Raw genomic sequence first — 23,564 nt, 5'->3', positions numbered from 1 at the left:
GTGATATTTCTGTGTTGCACTCCTACATAAGGGCATGCTTGTGGAACTCCTTCCAAAGCTATTTGCAGAGTGTGTAACAGCAGTAATGCTGATATGCCTTTGTGTTTCTGCCTCTGCCAGGCCTCAGATACTCTCAGGTATATATTTGAACGTCCTCAGTGAAAGGCACATATGCGTTAGATACACCTGCAATATATTACAGACATATTGCAGCTGAGACTTTCTTGGGAATCAGAGCATATGTATACCTACACCTTTTCTGACATGCAAGCAGTGCCTACTCTCACCTATTGAGATTATTCATTACATGTGATTCCACACTTGTCTGCCTAAAGTTAGTACTTTCCAGAGTGATTCAGTGGGGCACAGCTAACATTTGTTTACAAATCAGGGACATCCCTGTAAAGCAGTCACAGTTGGGGTGTCTGGCCTCTGCCCTAATCAACTTTGCCAGTATTTATCCTGGTCTGATACTGTGTGGTGTTTGTAAGGTGCTACTGTAACATTATTCCCTGCTTGGATGGCTGGTTCTCTTTTCACAGTCATGCCATGCAATTCCACAACAACTGCTGGTAAAGGCCCACAGAACAGGATTTGTGTTATACCATTCCTAATTTCCATTTACATTCCCTCATTGTAATGCATGATATATTTATGTCAGCACCAAGCTATTTGTATATCTGTTGTTGCTTAGTGGGAATTCATGCAGTCTTTTGTGTCAATGGTCTGGGGTTCGAGACTGGCAAAGGTCTTTTCTTTTGCTGCTGAGCAGAACAAGGGCCTTTCCATAGAGTGACTAAGGCACTTTTAAGCAGTTGTAAGTGGATTTGCGTGGGTTTGCGCGACGCTTAGCGATGCTTAGCTAAGCACACACATGCGCACACTCGCTTAAACCTGCTTACTAATGCTGGAAAGTGCTTACTCCCGCTAACCCCCACGCTAATTTCTTTTAAAGAAAAGAAAATGGGGAGATAGGAAAGTGGTGAAAAGGGGGGCACAAAGAGGAACAAACAGTAGGTAAACAAGCTTGGGATGTGCAGGACGGGTGTAGGGAAGGTCCATAGCTGCCCATTTCTTTACCAGCAACAGCTATGCATATGCAATAAATTTGGAGTGAAATTTGAAACCTTCCACCCCTGGGAGTGGGGTGAGGACAACAAAGTATGTTGTATTGCCAATTATAATTATCAGTTTACATGTCCAGTGGACATGTGTGCGAAATGGGCTGCTATGTATGGGGAGTAATTTATTTGTGGGTACAGACTGCCTTTTTTTGTTTTTCAGGTCAGAGTGGAAAGTGAGGTAGAGGAAGTAGGTATGTTCGGGGAGGTAGGTTGGGGAGGTAAACAGACAAGACAGACAAGACGCATACAGGGGTGGTGTATGACACATGGGGTGGGTGAACACAATTGACGGGGATGGATGTTTGGAAATCGCAAGCCCATGAGCCCACATATGGTAACAGAGGAACTGAGATCCCCACCCATGGGCAGTCACCACTGCACCTTCACAGCCCCGAGGGTGGCTGTGCTGGGGGCTGCATAGGATGGGCAGGCTCACCCATGAGATGCGCCACTCTCGTCTCAAGCTGGCGTAGGGGATCAGCGACTGAATGCTGGATCTCCCTATGCACCACAGCCCGGACCCTTCGAAGGGTGATAGGTGGCCCTTCTCCACCCACACTTGCACGTGGGGATGAGCCCCATCCCCTGCAGCACTTCCACCCAAAGGTAGCACAGGACCAACGGAGGAGGGGAGCCTGGGCTGGGCACCGGACCTGCTGGTGCCAGGTGCACTCGCCAGCTGAGAAGGGACAGGTAGGTCCGCTGGGACCAGCCTTCCCATACGTTCTGTGATTAGTTGTGTTTAATTACAACATAAACAACAGCATTCCAGATTAGTTGTAACAGCATGCAGTAATATTCCCATTAACCTAACACACCAAGGTTCCAACAGTTGAACAGCAAGCATATCACATGCATATATTGAACGACAGTGGATATTCCAACAGCATGCAGGGATGTTTGGTAGCAACAGGCCACCATGATTGCGGTGTTTGAACAGGGCACATGCATCAACATGAATGCAAATATTTCTAGAACAATAGGACATATGTCCCAACAAATATTTAAGATTACACATACCCACTGAGATGTGGAATTGCATGGTTTATGCACATACAGTAGGGTGTAGAAAAAAACCTCGATTAACATCTTATAATTACTTTTAGTCTACACTACATTCCTAGTGACTGCAAGTGTATATCTCCTACATGTATTATTACACTTGCCACCATGCATTAGGTTGTGTAATGGGTTTGGCTACTTCAATATATGCCTGACCTATATCTGACATACTAACTGTCCAAGACGCAGATGTTACTGCTACATATTCCTTGATTGCATTTATATTTCTTTATCTACATATCTGGATGTTTTCACATGACATTTTCACTTCTATTTGTACAGAACCCTGCATTTCTTTACACACACTCACATTTCTGGGGAACAAATTAACATGCTACTCATGTGCCAGATTTACTTATGCATGCCAGCCAGTAACTGACTGTTGAGGACTGTATATATGCTTCACAGCAACTAGCACTTCCATCACCCACTTTATATGGGACTGCACAACTCTGGGTTGCCAGCACTTTTTAAAATAGTACTATTTGTATAATGCAAGGGTACAACAACATTTCAAACTAAGTGACACAGATACACTCCAGGTTTTAGACCTTTATTAATGACATTACACACTTTTCCACAGGCTCACTCCTTTATTTGTTATAACGGTGCATATGGAAGACATATTCAAGACATATACCTTTATTAATAGGTTAGAACACTCTTTTTCAGGCTCACTCACTTATTTTATATGACAGTACCTGCAGAGATATTATTTCGGACATGTGTTACCTTCTTAATGGGTTACTACACTCTTTTTCTGGCTCTCTGACTTTTTTATCTGACAGTACATGCAGTGGACTTATTCAGGCCATTTATGGCTGTATTATTGGACTACAACACTTTATTTTATGCTCTCTCCCCTATTTTATATAACAATACATGCAGAATAATCACTAACCTGCCTGGTGGCGCAGCCTCAGCAGCCTATCTGCATAGGCTTGCTGATTCGCAGCACGGTCACCTGCAGCTGTAAAGTAAATTAAATGATATTGAGACATACCTATCCATTATACAGAATCAATTATCAATTCTTACATACTGCATTCCATGGCTACCTACTCAGTTGTGGGGCATCCTGCATCCCACGGGCCTCCTGTATCCATTGGTTCAGGCGATCCTGCTTCCGTCTCTTCAGGTCTGCATGGTGGTGATGGACCTGCTCACCAGTCCGAGGAACACCTGTGACACTGGTGAGGTCATGAGTTAACCGGTTCCAAGCCTCTGCCTTGTACTCCGTCCCTTGGAACTGGCCCTGCAGGAGTCTTGACCCATGACGGTGGACAAGGAGCCAAACCATGTATTTCGACTCCTCGATGCCCCAACGTTGCGCTCGGAAGCATGTACCCTGTCCAGCACCAGCCATTCTAACTGCAGATGTGATGTACAATCAGTTATGGTGAGTATTCCCACCTATGGGGCTTAAATATGCCGCATTTCCCGCACTTTTTTGTGATTGGCCGTTTTTGAAAATTCCCGGCTGACTGCAGGGCTGCTTAGTAATGGTTAATCTACCATTACTAAGTATATATATGTTAACAGTGACTGCTTCTCCTAAGTTGTCATGGCTTAGTGGTTCTGTACTTTGATTATGATGCACAGAGTCCTGGGTTCAAACCTTGTCATTCATTTTATTTTCATACTGTCCAGAGAGGCTAGGGGGTGTGACTGTGTTTAAGAAACTTTGCTCTACGTTGCTCCATGATGCCCTACGGTGCCCTGGTTGGCTGGGTAAAGCGCTCTTAAACTATGGGCAACTCTATTACACTGGGTAAAGCGCTATTAAACTATGGGCAACTCTATTGCGCTGGGTAAAGTGCTATTAAACTATGGGCAACTCTATTGCGCTGGGTAAAGCGCTGCTTAACTGCAAGCAATTATATATCAGGATCCTTTAAAAATATAATATTTTGTTCACTGATACATTGGCCATTTCACTGCTTTTTACTGATATTTTAATCATATTTGTCAGGTATTATTCCATGTACTGATTTAAAACATAAATAAGAATGGGAGTGATGGGACTCGAACCATGAATACCTCTTCTTTGTGCGAATTCTCTACCATTACGCCATTGCTATTTAGTGTGATTTGCATAAACATTCTTTCTTATGCTCTTCCATGTCGGAATTGCTAACTACAGCTAAGCAATGGGCACACCCATGCACACACGCGGAAATACGGGTAACTATTTCGGGAATTTAAAAAAAATAAAATTCATTTTTTACTTTTTATAACTGTGATGGGGGGTTACAATGTCAGGGAGTGTGGTGTTGGGTGCAAGGACATTTGAGCGGACTCGCTCTTGTGTACTTTCATTTTACTTTTCCAAACCTTGCAGGGGCGTGGACATTTAGACTGCTCGGCAGTCAGACACGCCCCCTGCTTTTCTACCCGGTCCGTGTAAGACTTACGGTTGAGTCAGCATGCCCTCATGAATATTCATGGCACGCTGACATCATACTGTTCAACTGCAGTCTCCGAGTAAGACTTATTAAGTCTTACACGGAGGATTCGTGAATCCATGGGTATGTATAGACTGAATTACAAACCATGTTTTTACTGTGTTTTAAAATGTTGATATATGTATTTATTTAGTATTTTTAAGGAAGGTTTTAATGATGAGGAATGTATTATATTGTTCAAGGAATATGTTCCTTTAAAAATTAGTTTCTTTATAAATTAATTGGTTTGACCACATGATTAGGTGTGAAATGTATAAATGGAAGCTGGGTGTAGTAGTTTTTGATGTTGTCTGAAGAAGTTTGGCTAATAGCTGGACGAAAAGCGATTTGAATAAAATTGTGTGCTTAACGTATATATATATATATATATATATATATATATATATATATATATATATATATATATTTTTTTTTTTTTTTAGTTTTCGCATTCCAGTTGCTTTCTTTTTGTTTTATTCGAGTTTGTTTTCTGTTGACTGAGTTTGTTATAACTAACAGTACTGGTATTTCTGTATAATAAACAACATAAAAGCATGTTCCACGTGGTTTAATGCTGGATTTCCTCTAATCCCATCTTTTAGACATGTTCACATCATTAGTTGTGCCTCAAGAGAATAAACTAGCAGGTAAATCAACTGTGAAAGGGAGATAGTGTAAATACATCTGCTGAGTCCAGACAAATAACCGTGCTTTGAGTATGAGACAAGCATTCTAAGAATGTTATCATTGCTTTCCACTAAAGTCTCAGTAAGGTACTGTTTAGCTAACATCTTTTTCCATTGATTTTCAGGTATCCATGGTACATTTTCTTGTAGTGGTAATGATCCCCACAGCAGAATGCACTGAGAACATGATATTGTGCATAGAATTGGGACAGCTGACATTTTTATTAATTTACTAAGCTAAGAATCAACACCTCAGTCTAGTATGATTTTCATTTCTTCATAAAACTGTTTTTTGTGACAGCTGCCTTAAATATTGACTTAAGTACCTCTTGTTAAATATAACACTTTTAGCAAGTATCATCTGGACTTAAGTACCTCTTGTTAAATATAACACTTTTAGCAAGTATCGTCTGGACTTAAGTACCTCTTGTTAAATATAACACTTTTAGCAAGTATCATCTGGACTTAAGTACCTTTTGTTAAATATAACACTTTTAGCAAGTATCGTCTGGACTTAAGTACCTCTTGTTAAATATAACACTTTTAGCAAGTATCATCTGGACTTAAGTACCTCTTGTTAAATATAACACTTTTAGCAAGTATCGTCTGGACTTAAGTACCTCTTGTTAAATATAACACTTTTAGCAAGTATCGTCTGGACTTAAGTACCTCTTGTTAAATATAACACTTTTAGCAAGTATCGTCTGGACTTAAGTACCTCTTGTTAAATATAACACTTTTAGCAAGTATCGTCTGGACTTAAGTACCTCTTGTTAAATTTAACACTTTTAGCAAGTATCGTCTGGACTTAAGTACCTCTTGTCAAATATAACACTTTTAGCAAGTATCATCTGGACTTAAGTACCTCTTGTCAAATATAACACTTTTAGCAAGTATCGTCTGGACTTAAGTACCTCTTGTTAAATATAACACTTTTAGCAAGTATCGTCTGGACTTAAGTACCTCTTGTTAAATATAACACTTTTAACAAGTATCGTCTGGACTTAAGTACCTCTTGTTAAATATAACACTTTTGGCAAGTATCGTCTGGACTTAAGTACCTCTTGTTAAATATAACACTTTTAGCAAGTATTGTCTGGGGGCGGCCACGGTGGTGCAGTGGTTAGCATTGCCGCCTCACAGCAAGAGGTTCTCCAGTTCGATCCTCGGCTCGGGTGCCTTCTGTGCGGAGTCTGCATGTCCTCCCTGTGGTCGCGTGGGTTTCCTCCGGGTGCTCCAGTTTCCTCCCACATCCCAAAGACATGCTGCAGGTGGATTGGATACTCTAAATTGGCTCTAGGTGTGCGTGTGAGTGTGCCTTCTGTGGAAGGTTGGGCGCCGGGCTGGCAACTCGACACCGTAAAACTCCACTGCCATTCAATGTGCGGACAAGGTGATCCGCTGTGGCGACCCCTAACCGGGAAAAAGCCGAAAGAAGAAGCAAGTATTGTCTGGACTTAAGTACCTCTTGTTAAATATAACACTTTTAGCAAGTATCGTCTGGACTTAAGTACCTCTTGTTAAATATAACACTTTTAGCAAGTATCATCTGGACTTAAGTACCTTTTGTTAAATATAACACTTTTAGCAAGTATCGTCTGGACTTAAGTACCTCTTGTTAAATATAACACTTTTAGCAAGTATCATCTGGACTTAAGTACCTCTTGTTAAATATAACACTTTTAGCAAGTATCGTCTGGACTTAAGTACCTCTTGTTAAATATAACACTTTTAGCAAGTATCGTCTGGACTTAAGTACCTCTTGTTAAATATAACACTTTTAGCAAGTATAAATATAACACTTTTAGCAAGTATCGTCTGGACTTAAGTACCTCTTGTTAAATATAACACTTTTAGCAAGTATCGTCTGGACTTAAGTAACTCTTGTTAAATATAACACTTTTGGCAAGTATCGTCTGGACTTAAGTACCTCTTGTTAAATATAACACTTTTAGCAAGTATTGTCTGGACTTAAGTACCTCTTGTTAAATATAACACTTTTAGCAAGTATTGTCTGGACTTAAGTACCTCTTGTTAAATATAACACTTTTAGCAAGTATCGTCTGTAGAGGAGAATCATTTGTTTAGTCTCTGTGTTGTTCAGAATGGGACATAAGCTATCTGTAAAGCCAAGAAATGAAGAGGGAAAATGTATTAATAGCAGTTAGTATTGTAAGAATAAATACCCATCCATCCTGATTACATTCTTGGGAATAGTTCATAATATACTTCTAAAAGAGGTTAGACAGAGGATGCTGCTCATTGTGCAATACTTTGTACAGATACTTAATAAAACTGTTTTATAGGCTTCCCTTTAACATTTTTTTTCCAAACCTCTGAAAGTTTACAAAACCCACAAAGACTTAGTCCTGGAGTTTGCTCAAGTTTTAAGAAAACTTCAGCGTCTATCTCATAGCTGTGCAATTTATTGTATCTTCGTACTCTGAACTCTTTGAGTTTATCAAAACCACTCTAAGTACTAATTATACTTTAATATATTTTATCACAAAATGGCTTTTATAGAACCTATCATAATAATCACTCTTGTTCATTACTTTTTCATTTGGATGTCAGAGTCCATTTCAAGTCCCATTTATATGAGTTATGCTAGACGTAAGGAAGGGAGTGTTTTTTTTTTTTTTTTTTTTTTTTTTTTACACTCTGTGTAAATAGAGTAGCAGTAGTATGATTTCCAGGCATCTTACATACCCTCTGGACTTTGATTAGTACTCAGCTTTTGCCTAAATTACCTTGATTTTCATAGTGGTCAGAGCTGCTCTAAGCTATTCACAGTATTTGTAAATCATCAACAAAATGCTAAACTGAAGTTTTCTCTAAGAATTATTTATTTATTATTTATTTATTCAACATTTATTTGTCAGGATAGTCTGACTGGACAAGTGTCTGTTTTCTGCAGAGACCAGGGGAGAAAAACTCCATAAGTTTACAGAGAGAAGAAAAATTTACTAAAGTGACATTACAGAGGAGTAGCATACAGATTGTACACTTTACAGCAATTAGTATACAATAAGAGGATATTGCCCCTTTTGGTTGAAAATATAAGTGTGCAAAATATACAATGCGAGTAGATAAGGACCTGGTAGAGCATTGTAAGATATTTCACAACTGAATAAGAGTATATAAAAGTTAAGTTTCCATATGTACATTCAAGCAAATATACATGTAAGAGCATATACACATATCTATATCTATCTATCTATCTATCTATCTATCTATCTATCTATCTATCTATCTATATACAAACACACACACACGTGCACACACACACACACACACACACACACACACACACACACACACACACACACACACACACACATACTCATATATAGGTTATTGCTCACACATGGATAGGTATAGTTAGAGTGTGCTGTTTGTGTTGTCCAGGACAGATGGGGTTTGCAATAGCAAGTGGATGAGGCTTCAGGGGTCAATTACAGTTGCAAAGATGGGTGGTGAAGAGGTATATTTTAGAATATACACATATACTCATATATAGGTTATTGCTCACATATGGATAGGTATAGTTAGAGTGTGCTGTTTGTGTTGTCCAGGACAGATGGGGTTTGCAATAGCAAGTGGATGAGGCTTCAGGGGTCAATTACAGTTGCAAAGATGGGTGGTGAAGAGGTATATTTTAGAATATAGAATATTTTATATTATATTATATTATAATATTATAATACGTTATAGAATATTTTATATTATATTATAGTATCTTCTTCTTTCAGCTGCTCCCATTAGGGGTCACTACAATGGATCAACTGTTTCCATTTCTTCCTGTCCTCTGCATCTTACTCTGTTACACCAACCACCTGCATGTCCTCTCTCACCACATCCATAAACCTTATCTTAGGCATTCCTTTTTTCCTGTTACCTGGCAGCTTCATCCTTAGCATCTTTTTCCCAATATACTCTGCATCCCTCCTCAGCACATGTCCAAACCAATGTAATCTTGCCTTTCTGGCTTTGTCTCCAAACCTTCCAACCTGGGCTGACTCTCTAATATACTTATTCCTAACCCTATCCATCCTCGTCACACCCAGTGCAAATCTTAACATCTTCAACTCTGCTACGTCAAGCTCTGACTCCTGCCTTTTTGTCAATGCCACTGTCTCCAACCCATATGGCATAGCTGGTCTCACTACCCCCTTGTAGACCTTCCCTTTCACTCTTACTAGTACTCGTCTGTCACAAATCACTCCTGACACTCTTCTCCACCCACTCCATCCTGCTTGTACTCTCTTCTTCACCTCTCTTCCACACTCACCATTACTCTGAACTGTTGATCCCAAGTATTTAAACTCATCCACCTTCACCACCTCTACTCCCTGCATCCTTACCATTCCTCTACCCTCCCTCTCATTCACACACATATATTCTATCTTAGTCCTGCTGACCTTCATTCTTCTTCTCTCTAGAGCATATCACCACCTCTCCAGGGTCCCCTCCACCTGTTCCCTACTCTCGCTACAGATCACAATGTCATCTGCAAACATCATAGTCCACGGGGACTCCTGTCTGATCTCGTCTGTCAACCTGTCCATCACCATTGCAAATAAGAAAGGGCTCAGAGCTGATCCTTGATGTAATCCCATCTCTACCTTAAATGGATCTGTCACTCCCACCGCAGACCTCACCGCTGTCACACTACCCTCGTATATATCATGTACCACTCTTACATACTTTTCTGACACACCCGACTTCCTCATACAATACCACAACTCCTCTCTAGGCACCCTGTCATATGCTTTCTCTAAGTCCACAAAGACACACTGCAACTCCTTCTGACCTTCTCTGTACTTCTCCATTAACACTCTCAGAGCAAACATCGCATCTGTAGTGCTCTTTCCTGGCATGAAACCATACTGCTGATCACTAATCATCACCTCCCTTCTTAACCTAGCTTCCACTACTCTTTCCCATAACTTCATGCTGTGACTGATCAAGTTAATCCCTCTGTAGTTACTACAGCACTGCACATCACCCTTGTTCTTAAAAGTCAGATCAGGCTATTGCTAACTGTGAACTGAAAGGGACCTCAGTGAGCAATTTACTGAATTCTGCTATATCAACAGTCTCAACATCTGGCTGAGGAGGAGACCACCCAGATGCTGAGCATTTACACTGGAGTGGAGCATTGTATGTAAGAGTCAGACTATGGAACTTCAAGATGATCATCATCTGGCACTGGATTGGGAGGGAGTACCAACATCGTATGGTAATTTACAGGACTAGACCACAGGTTTGCCATTGTTGTAATGACCCGCATCAGATGGATGCTGAGGATCTTCTTTAGATGGCAGCCAAGGTGTGGGGACAACATGTGGATCCTGGGTCTATATTAGAACATCGAAGTTTCAAAACTTCGAATGTTCTAATATCGACCCCTATTTAGCGAAAGCTGAAAATATCGAAGCAACAGAAAAACAAATTTTTTCCTAGGGAAAGAATTTGGTTGTCCATTTCTGTTCCTTCAGTATTTTCAGCGCTGTGGTGGAAAGTTACGGGTCGGGTTCAGGTAAGTGTGCGATTGAGTGCGGGTTAGGTTAGTTAGGGTTAGGGTCTGGGTTAGGTATGTGTGCAATTGTGTGGACATGAGGGTTAGGGCGGGTTAGGTGAGTTAGGGCGCGGGATAGTTATGTGTGCGATTGTGTGGACGTGAGGGTTAGGGAGGATTAGGTGAGTTAGGGTTAGGGTGCGGGTCAGGTAAGTGTGCGATTGTGTGGACGTGATGGTTAGGGCAGGGTAGGTGAGTTAGGGTTAGGGCACAGGTGAGGTGAGTGTGCGATAGTGACAGACCTTAGGGTTAGGGTTTGGGTTAAGGTAAGTGGATAGTTAGTGGCGTGTGTATAATTTAGTGTAGGGTTAGGTGTAAGATTTTAGGTGTATGTGTGTGGATTGCTGTTTGTTTGGTGTGCTTGTGTTGTATGTGTTTTGGAACAGCAAATTTTTTCCCTAGGAAAAAAATCGCTGTTCTGTATGTTCGATGTTTTCAGCTTTCGCTGAATAGGGGTCGATATTAGAACATTCAAAGTTTTAACACTTCGATGTTCTAATATAGACCCTGGATCCCTACATTAAGTCTCACAATCCTAAGTATACTTGTACATTCCTAAGAAAATGAGAGATATAGCTGTGAACCAAATGTCAAATATATGCCTTTTAAATCCATCCATTAGCTGTTCTGACAATTAGCTCATCTGGATAATCAAGAAGACAAAGTAATTGCTCTCCTTGTTATGAGTTTGAGTCCCATGTGGTTTATTTGTTTAATATTGTTTATCATGTACGTACTAGTAAACATTAGATGTGTTTGTTTTCCAACATATAGGTATATCATTTTACCTATCCAGTATGGTCATGTGTCACTGATACCTATAGCACCTAGACTTCTGCTAACTGTGCATGTCTCCATTATCCATACTACTCCAAGAATATCACACAGTCTACTTGTGTATGTGTGAATAGTAACTCATACAGACATCCCTAAGTCAATTCTGCTTTACAAAATGCACAGTATTGTTAAATTCCCATTTGTTGAACACAAGAGCAGTGCACATCTTGGTGTTTACATATGTTCAATATTGCAAAAGTTAATGTTATCTGGAAGTTGTGTGGAGCATGACAGTCTATAGCATTTAGGTGTTGGATGTTTGCATATACCTCTAACTGAAGAAATACAAATACACGTTTGATATTTATATGTTAAGAAAGAAAGTACCATGCTGTGTGTTAGCTCAGCCTGCAAAGCAAGAGACAAAGGTATGATTATTGTTGGTAACTGAGTTCAAATCGATATAGAAAATAGTTTTAATTAAATTTTGATTAGTGTGTCTGTGTAAAAGTTTAGAAAATGCTTCTATAAATACCTGCTTGATTATGTTTACAGATATTTTGTACATGCTCATATCTAGTTTATAGGTAAATAGGTGTTTACAAGCCTAATGACCAGAATCCCTTTTTAAGCCTAGCCATGCATCCCAAATCTCTGACAACTTCTGATACCCTTGATAAGTGCAAGCACAGGCCTGGGAGATGAACCATTTACAGGTTACCTGTTTGGATCAGAGATATAGGTGTCAAACCAGGGATGAATTTCTGGCTTATTATCCAATTGTCCAAGTTGCACTTAAATTGGATTAGGGAGGAACTCTGCTTCACATGGATGGGGTGCCTGTTCAATAGATGGAATAGTCTCTAGGATACATACCTCTCTCTCCAGCAGGTCCTGTGTATATCACAGGTGAGGTTTATGTCTTTAAAACAGGTAATTCTGGTAATGTTTGCTTTCTGGATATGCAGGAGGTCCATCAGAGTGGGGTCTGGCAATGCCCTATATGCCAGGTATAGATCTCCTCTCAAAAGCCTGTAGGAGACAGAATACAAGGATAGGGCCTTGAGCCGGTCTGCATAGGACATATTACTTATGCCCTGTATTCTTTTAGTGAGCAGCCTCTATGGACGTTCCAGTTGTTGGATATGCCTGGTTAGGCATTGTACTCAATGATAGGTCTGATGAATGCCAAATACAGTGGAACAATGAATTCCTTGGACTTAGATGCCATACCTTTGTTTATAAGTTGTGCAACATAGAATGATTCCCTCACCACAGTAGACATGTGATGATCAAAGGCTAGATTACTATCTATGTGTGTACCTAAGTCCCTGACTATTGGGTCAACTCTAAGGGGTGTGTTGTCAATACGATAGTTACCAGGGATGGATGACTTCCCAAAGAATACTATTTGCATTTCCTGGCATTTAGTTTTAGTCCATGACTCTGACACCAGTTGTGTGTCTGTGTCAACCCCTCCTGGAGAACATTTGTGTCAGTGTGAGATTCAATGACTGCTCCTAATTTGCAATCATCTGCAAATTTAGTCAGCCAGAGTAGTGAGCCAGAAACCACTGACATTGGCCTTGACTTCTGAGAAGTAAATGCCAAAAAGGAGCAGTCCAAGGACTGATCCTTGAGGGACTCCACTTGTGACTGGACTCTTTGTAGAGGTGGACTTCCCAGTTCTAACTTCCTGAGTCCTGTCTGTGAGCCAGTTGGCTATCCACCAGGTGACATACATGTTTGTACCTAACATCTTGAGTTTCTCAATGATGCCTGAGTGGGGTATTGTGTCACATGCCTTGGCCAGGTCAAGGTAGGCAGTGTGAATGATTTTGCCCTCATCCATTGTTTTGGTGACCTTATCAAAGAAGTCCACCAGTTTGAGTAAGCATGATCTGCCCTTGACGAAACCAAACTGGGTTGGATCCAGTGTCTGGAGGTTTACTATATCTCTATTGATCATTTCCATGATAAGTCTTTCCATGGCTTTACATATAAGACTAGTGAGACTTATGGGTCTATAGATTCAAGGATCTGTAGATGGTCCACCTTTGTGCGGAGGGATGACTGTTGCCTTTCTCCATTCATGAGGCACGAATCCTGTTTGGAGCCTACAGTTAAGTAGTAATTCCAGATGCCCTGATAGGCCATGTTTCATGCTATTTAGAAGGCATCCTGCGATGATGTCCGGCCCCATTGATGCAGTGTTCTTGATCTTAGAGAGAGCATTAAGGACCTGTTCCCTAGTAATGGTAGGGGGAGTTATATATGATGATACTTCCTGAGGGAAGGTTGAGGGAGAAAGGGGAGACTGGAGTAAAGTTGGAGCTGAATTTATCAGCCAGGAGGTTTGCTATATCTTCTAGCCCAGTATAGGTAGCTCCATTTACAATGAGCTCTGCAGACAATTGTATATTGCCTTTGAGGTTGTGGACATAGCTAAAGAATGCTTTTTTGTTGTCCTTGTCCTGGGAGGCCAAATTTATCTCACGTTTGGCTTTGGTAGACTTTATTTGTCCTCTGAGTTGTTTTAGTTTAATGAGAGTGCTTTTATCCTGCTGGGTGCTGCACTTCCTAATTTTTGCCATGAATTTCTTCCTCCTGTTATACATCCAATTGATTTTGTGATTCCACCAGGGTGGCTTGTTTTTTTTTTTTGAGTTAGTTCTGTACTTCTTCCTGGTGGGTACAGCTGCCGATGTGCAGCTATTTCCATGCTTCTACAGGGTTTCTTTGAACATTTATGCATAGGCAGAGGTGTTCTCAGGATTTATAGGGGCTTGGAATTTTGCCAGGTTCTCACTTGAAAGCAGGAGGTTAGCCTTAGAATAGCTGCTGAATATTCCTGGTTTAGCTGGGGGTCCAGGTTTTATTTTTACTTCAAAGGAGACCATTGTGTGGTCTGACTTACTAGGGAAGGCATTAGAGTAGAGAGTGTGCAGCACTGTCCCATTTTAGTAAAGACCAGATCCAGTATGGCTGCACCCCTGGTTGGTGTATTGACTATCTGTTCCAGGGAGTTTGTGTTTACAAAATCCAGAAATATCTATGCATGTACATTTTCTGTTGTATAGGATTCACAGTTAATAGTGGGGTAATTAAGGTCACCCATGAAATTGATATTGGGTTGGATGGTTAGTGTTTCTAATAAGTTTAAATACATAGTATGGGTTTCCTAGGTCATAGAGGAGGACCTATAGATTGCAAGTCTTGCAAGGAAGTGGTATTGGATTTTACCTATGGTGATTTGAACATGGAGCAGCTCAAGTGCATTGTCCTGCTTGACCAGCCTTGACGTATATTTATTTTTGATGTAAATAGAGACACCTCCACCTTTAGTCCCTGACTGTGAAGTAGCTAGTCTAAATGTGTGGAAGGCATTATAACCCTACACTGCTGGTGTGCTGTCTGCAGCTTTACACTATGTCTCAGAGACTGCACAGTCATCAGTATTCTCTAGGGTAAAGACAGATTCAAGGGCATGTTTTTTCTGTTTAGGCTCCTAGCATTGAGCAGTAACACTTTTAGATTTTCTTGGATTTGATTTTCTATGTCAGAAGTACTTTCAGTGTGGCATTGCCTACAAAAGGCACTATGAGGGAAGACAGTGTTTTCTCTAATATTTGAAAGCCCAGAGGAGAGTGGTGCAGACCATCCCTGGCAAAGCAGCATGGTCTGTTGATCATCTCCTTTCATGCTGAAAAATATTGCACCCCTTAGAATGACGGACAAATATTGCATCCCTTTAGAACGACAATCTGAAGCGTATATTGGTCAGATTTCTTTGAACATCTCCATTATCCATAATATTCAGCCAATGGCAGCTCTTTTACTACAGTTTTATGTGTGAAGCTTTGAACATAGTGGGATAGCTCAGCAGAATGAATGTGAAATGCAATAACACTGGCAAACTGAATGTACTGTAAAACTCTTGTTATTGTTTATTAACTCCACTTCACCATCCTTCTCATACTGTTATTTGGAGGAAGTAAGATGGTCAGATATACATTTTGTCTGTAAATCAGGGACATCACCTGATATCAAGGATATTTTTGATATATCATTTCCAATTTGGCAGCAAAATATATGTATATTTTTTCAGCCCTCCCACCTAAACTACAAAGTTGTGTTTTTCTCTTGTGACCACTGTGCTGACATGCAGTCATGCATGAAAGCTTTTTTTCACTAATGCGCAGCACGTTGAACTGTACTTTAACCATAATGTGAAGTACAAGTCATGAGCCATGTTACTACCCTCTCCCTGCACATTCATACCTCTGATTTGTTTAACTGCATTTCCTCCATGCCATCTTAGCCAAGATGGCTAGGCAGGTAGGTGTCAAGAAAGTGTGAACATAGCTAACTGATCCATGTATAAATATCAGGCCCTCCTGTCTGTGTTTGTTAGTCTTCCAAAGTGTAGTGTATTATGTGTACAATATCAAAAACTGTGTACGTAGATTCTAAATGATATTTAATTTAATTTAAAAGTTAGATAATATGAACTGCCCAATATATTTACTGTTATTTTACACCTACATAGTGTCATTCATACATGCATTTTATTTTTTACAGGTGATGAGGAACATGCTAGCAATTGTGCCTTGTGCATTGAGCAGATGCACAAGCTGGAGGGGCAGCACAGGGAGAGATGTAAGTTGGTTATGTTTTAACATTTTGTACCTACAACAGATCTGGTAATTTTCAGAGATTGGCTTTTTTGCATTACCATACATATGAATAATAATGCCAGAATATCCATCATGCATCTGTAAGGTAAGTGCAATAGGCCTACAATCTTTGATTACCAACATGAATTTTATAAAGATATGCCTACTTATTAATTAGGAGTAAGCCATGTTTGCTGATGGTAATGTTGTGAATTGTAAGTCACAACCTAGATGACAGTCAGTTATGTGTAACTGTCACACTGCTTTTGATTGTCAGGGTATGTATACAAGTTAATAGTATGTTGGATGTTGATTGCAGTAGTAATGCTGGCATCCATGTGGACTTGGGGTTTAGTGAGTGATTTGTTTTATGTAGCCTATCTGTTTAAGTATTGAGTAAGTGTTTGTTTTTCAGTGTTCATGTGTTAGTGAGCTATGTCTGGCATGTACTTCAGCTCACTATGCATATCACTTCTGCCTACAGCACCTTTTGTGCTTTGATTATAACACACTTGTATTCTGTTTTTAGAAATAGTTGCATACAAAGTCATTCCATTTCTTTATTTTTAACTGCCTATAACATAATCATCAATCCGCTTTATGCTGTTTGCATTTTGCAGGGTCGTACATGGTGATTGTTAATAAATGTATGCAGGACATTGCTACATTAGTAGACAGGCAGTACTGTTTGTTGGAAATTGCATATGTTTTTATATGTTTCAGGCTGTCACTGTGTTTATGAGTGCCCATTATTTCTAGGGTATTGTGCTGCTTTCCAAAAATTTGTTGTGTCTTGCCTTGCTCATCTCATTTGCATATATATTTTTATATTGCCCACTGGATTGTCACATCACTACATCTTCAATATTGCAATATGTTATTGGTGTCTGTTCACATGACTCATTGCATGCACAGACAACTGGGTTACAGGTGTGTGTGTGTGTGTGTGTGTGTGTGTGTGTGTGTGTGTGTGTGTGTGTGTGTGTGCATATGTACTTAGGTATATATCAAGTATTATATAGTGCAGGATATAGTAGTTGTGTTATTAGGTTCATGATAATCTAATGAGGTAGTAGGTGATTTTTAATGTAAATATATACTAGTGTTGTATGCTAAAGTATTATGTCATGCCATGTCTCCCTTCAAATGTTACAATAATGTAAGTGTGCTGTCTGTGTGTATGCTTGTCATGCATAATGATATCTGATCAAATTATGGCAGGATTTTCACAGGTAAGCTGTGTATGCATACCATGGCAGCACCTGGCATAATATCCTCACATTCTGTGAGGGTATAGTGGCCATGACATGTTGTGTACATAAATATCCATCCACTAGGAGCAATTATTTTTATTATACTTCTTCTACATAATCATTTTAGGCCATATCATCTGAGAATGTGGTTTTAATGACACATACAATTTATGGTGAAATACCACATGTTGATGGCATAGTGGTTAATGTCTGTTAAATTTCTGATGTGCCCATCAGTTTTGCTTAATGTCAGCCATGATTTTTACAGGAATATGCAGCCGGATAGAAGTGGTTTTCATTGTTATGGTTTGGATTCATGACCTACAGTGCATATGGTGATAAACTTGACAATGGGCATACCTTATTGTAAAGTGTCATTCTGACTGTTTTCTGCCTGTACATTGTGTTACAGTGGGTATGTTGTCATGCACTGATATAGTTGAAGATATACATATTTTGTACTTTCTTTCTTGTCTTGTGATTCACCTTGACAGAGCGTGGGATCTGTGGACGCTCACCTATCAGTCACCAGAAACGAGTGCATGCCAGACTGTTAGAGTGAGGGTATTCTTTGTGAATTCACTATAGTACATTAAGGTAGAATAGTAGGCATGAAAATACAGAGTCAGACTTGTGTTGGCATGTATGCATTCAGCTTCAGGGAAATCTAGAATGTTCCTTCCTCAAGGGGCCAGCTACATAATGTTCCTTTCTGAAGGGAAAGATGTACATAGGTTTATAGTTTGGTACTAGCCTATCAGCCCAAGGGCCTATACAAGGGGTCTATATTAAATTCCTGAAAGACGACAATGTCGAATCTGACATTGTCGACCCGAGAATAGCGAAAGTGCAGAACCAACAAGCGGGTAAACAGAAATCTCCGCAAGGGGAGATTTCTGTTTACATCAATGTAGTGTGTTCTCAGAGTTGGTACATTTATGTAGCAGGGGGTGTGGGGGTGCAGGGGGGCTTGCCCCCCTGCCTACACTCTTTAGTTTTTTTTTTGTCTTTATTTTTATAAAACTTTATAAGTTTTATAAGCACATTTTAGCTAACAGCTCAGAAAAGCTGAAATGCATCAGCAAAAGTCATTCTTCCAGAATCATAAAGTAATGAAAGACTTTATAAGCACTTTTTAGCTAATAGCTTATAAAGATTTCAGCACATCAGTAAAAGTCATTTGCATACCTCTTGTATAAACATGTCAAGTAATTCTTTTGCAGTTAAGACACCAGTAAATATTTGGTTTACAGTTAAAAATTGGGTTAAGCAGTCTAAAAAACTTTATTCCACAAATTATTTTTAAAGTTAAAGGTTATTAATTCAGAAATGTTACATCTTTCCAGATGCAAAAGGATTAAATCAGACAAGTACACTGTATCTCATCATTCGCAGAATATGTCAGCTTCTGTCAGTAATTCTGATTTACAGTTTTCAAACATCAGTGAAAATGCTACAAAATGTGTAATTCAAAGTACTGAATCAAGCAACAAAATGGTAAATACAGCCGTAAACACAATCAGTGTATAAGCCAGTGCAAATACTGTACTGGAGGATAAGAGTGCAGATTTTAATCAGTCTGATAGAGTAAAAAATATACAGAATTTATCGCAAACTTGTTTCACAACAAAGAAATAACACTTTCCATAGCCAGAGTCAATGTTGTTGCTAGTTCTATAACAAAGGATTTTCATCTTATCTATAAAGGGTGTGGCAGTCCAGCACCAAAGCAGAGCATTTATCTGTCATTGTTTAAGGTTGAAATAACTGACAATATGTCATTGTTTACAGAAAAATTATGGAATAATGTACGAATTATTACAGACAAATCAACTTCAGTTACAATTAGACCTTTATTGGAGGGCACAAATGCAGTTTTATCAGGGTTAAAAGGATCAAAGATTACAGCAGCTAACAGTTTGAAGTGTTACAGCTTTGTGCTAGGTATGGACATATGAGAGTTATATGTTGTTTTAGACTTCAGTAACAAGAAAAATGCTAAGAATTTGCAGGCAGTAGTTTGTTCAAATGTACAGAATTTAAATAATTGGTTATGACAGAAGCATGCAGATATCTGGATTAAAGATAAACAAAAATCCAGTTAATCTGACAAAGCTAAACTGCTCAGCAAGGATGTGGTCAGTTAGAAAAAAAAGGTAACAGTAAGCATCTATATTGTATAGGGGATACGAGGAATGGCAGTCAAGTTAATTCACAGAATAAAGGGTTTACAATTACAGATTTGGCAAATTAATTGTGTTATTGTTTTGTTTAGCAGTCATTGCTAAGAGCTTTATATTAAAGTGTTGCAATGAATAAATAATCCCCGGGATTCATGAAGCTCGGCGCAAGGCCGGTGTAAGGCCTGCGCCGGCGGTGCAGTGAATAGTCGGCGTAGTAGCGCCATATGCATAGTAATGAGAGCGCGCCGCAACCACAGACACGTGCGTAGTGTACGTGAGCGAGCCCAAGTAGGATGCCTCTGGAGGCGTGGCTAAGCCGGCAGGCGATGAGCAACCTAAAGTGCTGACTGCCACGGTCCGCCCATAATAGTAATGGCAGCAGCCAGGGCCCGTGCAGAATGAAACGCACGTAGAGTATGCAACATAGTACACGTCCCAACAAAACGGAGAAGCAAACACAACCCACGAAGCCCTAAGTGTACCAGTCCAAGGAACAAAGGATACTCGTAACACCGTGTTCGTTCCGCAATGCACCGTCAGTGGGCATACCCCGAGAAGGTGTACCGCAGCATGTCAGCGCGCAGCACCGACATAGGAGTAGCGACTAAGGTTACCACCTGTCCCACTTTGCGAGGGGCAGTCCCTCTATGGGCAGTTGTGTCCAGATAAAAAATATTAAAAACGGCAAATGTGCCAAGATTGTAGGACATAATTATATCCCGTATTTAATGTAATGGTTGCATGAAATGGTTATTTCCGTAACTAAAATACCTAAATGTTACAAGAAACAGAATAAGCAACCAAACCGCAACAATAATCTTTTATTTAGGCAAACAAGTGAAGTTCTATGCTATGTAGTGACCGTGGGTATGTGTCGGGCTGTAAAATCTGACGTGAGTCCCGAAAATGTCCCACCTTGGCTATTGGAAAAGGTGGCAACCCCAGTAGCGACATGGGCATGGTCACCAGGGTTACCAGCTGTCCCACTTTGCTATGGACAGTCCCTCATTGGACAGTTGTGTCCCGCAAAATATCGAAAAATGGCAAATGACCTGAGATTTCCGGGCAAAATATTCCCTCAATATACCTGTAATAGTAGCATAAAACATATATTTTGTATATGAAACACATACATGGCATAAGAAACCGAATAAGGAACCCAAATGCTATGAGAATAAGCGTATATTATGGCAAAAATGTGAAGTTCTGTCATCTCTACTTGCTGTGGGTATGTGTTGTCCAGCAAAATCCGATGTTTCCACAAAAGATGTCCCACTATGGGCATTGGAAAAGGTGGCAACCATAATGGTCACAAGCAGTAGTGAGAGTACACAGCCGGGTAGCCGTGTCGACATAACAACAGGAAGGAACCAAGATACCCTAAACACAGGCAAACATGTGCATAGCAACATGTCCCACACCCAGCAACGTGTTTGTCACATACACAGGACGGCGTATGTCTAAGCGTAATATCCAGAAGCAGAACCCATGCATGCATATGTAATACACAATAGCCCCATTGTAGCATGTAAGTCCCACCCATGTACGCCTGTGCACCCAAACCAGCTAGCAGTCTTGTGCAGCTACACACCTACACACAATGGGCATACCTGAAATGTGGTAAGAAGTATTGTTTTAGGCAGTGCCACGCGGGCAAATATGTACCCCACATGTCACCAAACCACCTCAGGTACAGATATGGAAATGGATGCATGTGAATGTGTCTGCAGAATGTGTACATCCCACATGTGGTATGTACCCATCCAAACCCTATAGGTTTGCACACGCCACGGTGCACATAACTGTACACATGTGGACAAGTCGGGATGTTGAACCACCGCACCGATGATTAGCTATGCAGACAGGTCAAACACATATAGCGGAACATGTGCCTACCAAACAGGACGTCCTAACAGGGTGCCACAGGCACAGAAGGGGAAGGTGGGACATCACATGTGGAGAGTAGCGTTGCTGGATGGCCAAACACCCACGGTGAAGGTAAAGGACGGAACAACATGCATATGGCCGGATGGATGTTGTTAGAAAAATATATATAGAAACACATATGAAGTGCCAGTTTAGAAGCAAAATACTATACAATGCATTGAGTTGTACTGTACAATATGACAGTAGAAATGATCATGCATGTAATTGGTGAAGCTTAGCTGCAGTGTGATCGAACTCTGACCCTGGCAGTAACCAGTTCAGCAGGCTTATGTCTCTCAGCATTAATTATCTGCTGGGTTACAGAAAAATAAATGTATGTACATGTATAACATCCTCCCTTCCACTGAGGAGGATGGCCTTGTGAGCTCTATCGAAGATAGAGTACAACTACTTACCAGAGAGACAAAGGAACGTATTAAGAAATGAACTGAGTATTGTATCGGAACAGTCCAGGGTCCTTGAAACAGCAACATTTACAGAAGGACACTGTAATTGACCAGGTGCCTTGCAAGGCTGTGTTATTCTCATGGGAAAACATTTTAAAAGCATGACCTCAGCACCCTCGTATGAATAGAATATTGCGGACCATAGTGATGGAAATGCCCTGTGACTGACCACATCAGTAAGGTGGGCAAATGATGATTGTAAACACTATATAAAGAAATTGCTTACTGTATAGAGTCAGACAAAACTCTCATACTTGGACTGTATAGTTCTTTGCCTGCCTGTGTCCACTACTAAAACTTTGTGAACCCGAGCTTCCTGTGTTATTGACTGTCACTTAGAAAAGCCTACTGATTTCTACAGTCTGGTTTTAACAACTTATTTGACATTGTGGCCCTTCTTAGCCGGAATTCCCTTGGTAAGCTACAGGTCAGAGTGCATGGGTGGTTAGACATCTGCGCAGGAGAATTTGCCTAAATGGTTCTTCTTGAGTGAAAAGACCTCCGACTGAATTGTTGTGTGGAAAGAGGCTGTCCACTGTCTGATCTGTGGCTGAAAAGCGGAAAACTGGATCCCAAGAAGAAAACGTGCAGTCATAAACAGGAGGCTCAGGTAAGGAGAGTTTGCCTCTTTGTCTCTATTGTAGATCATGGACCAGGCTACATTGTGTTTCTGTTAACAGTTGTGATATCAGGTCGAAGACCAATCCAAGTAGTTTTAAATGTGGACATAGATCAGGGGAACACAGAGTAGAGTAAATAGTCATTGTAGACACTACAGTGGATACAGGGAAGGAGATATCACGTGGTACGAGAGAAGGGTTACGTAACAGTCGTGTAGAAGACATGGGAGATTAGTGCACTAAGAGATCGTGAGATCCGCGTTTGACAGGTGATGTGAAGTATATGCAATTGCAGAGAGCACATAATGTGAGATATTCTGCAAAATGGGGTAATAAATATGACATAGATGGAATATTAGACAAAATATCGTTAATGAAACATTGGAATCACTTAAAATGTGACGCAGATCTTCTAGGGTAACCACCTGTCCCACTTTGCGAGGGACACCCCCACCTTGGCCAGTTGTGTCCTGCAAACAAACTGAACAAATGGCAAATGTCCTGATATCTTAGGACAAAAATATTTCCTATATCTCCTTTAATGGTAGCATAAAACAGTTATTTTGTATCTGAAACACCAAAATACCATAATAAACAGAATAAGCAACTCAAATGCTACAAGAATAGGTTGCTATTCTGGCAAAAAGTGATTTGCTGTCCTTTGTACTGGCCGTGGGTATGTTTTGCCCTGCAAAATCCCACGTTCCTAACACTAATGTCCCACTTTGTGCATTTGAAAAGGTGGCAACCCTAAGATGTGCAAAA

The sequence above is a fragment of the Protopterus annectens genome, chromosome 1.part1 (assembly GCF_019279795.1).
Source record: "Protopterus annectens isolate FY-2018-M chromosome 1.part1, PAN1.0, whole genome shotgun sequence".
NCBI lineage: Eukaryota > Metazoa > Chordata > Ceratodontiformes > Protopteridae > Protopterus > Protopterus annectens.
This window is presented reverse-complemented; position numbering follows the sequence as displayed.